This window comes from Cryptomeria japonica, chromosome 11 (genome assembly GCF_030272615.1).
Source record: "Cryptomeria japonica chromosome 11, Sugi_1.0, whole genome shotgun sequence".
In the NCBI taxonomy this organism is placed as follows: Eukaryota; Viridiplantae; Streptophyta; class Pinopsida; order Cupressales; family Cupressaceae; genus Cryptomeria; species Cryptomeria japonica.
In genome coordinates, this window is record NC_081415.1 from 536260951 (window position 1) to 536261752 (window position 802).

The following is an 802-nucleotide window of genomic DNA, read 5'->3' on the forward strand; positions in this document are numbered from 1 at the left end:
TGCAAATGATGGGTCAAAAATGAGTGTGTGCCATCTCTTATGCACTGTGGACATCTTCAACACATCTCTAGTTGAAACCCTCAAAAGTATTTCAGTGATCTGCTCATCACGACATTCCACCTGCTCTGCATTTTCAGTCTGGGACTACCCTCCATTTTCAACTCGCTCAAATAACCCTTCTTTTCTTTTCAATATGGACCTTATCCCTTGGAATTAAACAAAGAACTCTAAAATATTTACATACAGGTACAGCCCAAGCCTGAGCCCATGTAAGAGTTCGTTTAAGAGATCCATAGTGTTTCTAAATCTACATTTAAAACAATTACTTTAGTCTAAACTATAATAATTATTAAAGAATTTATGATCTAGTATAGACTTTTTAGACAAGAAGAACTTATATAGAGACCCACCATTAATGTTCGATCTGTATATATGGGAAACTAACCAGCTGTTTACAATAGTGGTTTATGTGCTAGTGGAAGACATTTATGGTGGGTCGATGGTAAGTCCAATAAGTGGCATTCACATATACAAAGTTGCATGATGTTGGAGGCTTGCAACAACCGGACTGCAATATTCAGTTCAAATTTCCCATATTATTAGTACAAAAACATACCACAATTCTAATAGAGGCCGAAATCAAATTCTCCATAGTTACAATGTCTATTATAAAAAATGAGATTTTAGGCATATTACCTAAATTGGGGATAAATTCTTTTTCTAGAACTGCTCTGCAACTTGGTTGACTGAATCATTAGTGAGGTTTTTGCATACTTTGGCATCCTAAAGGTAACTCTTAATT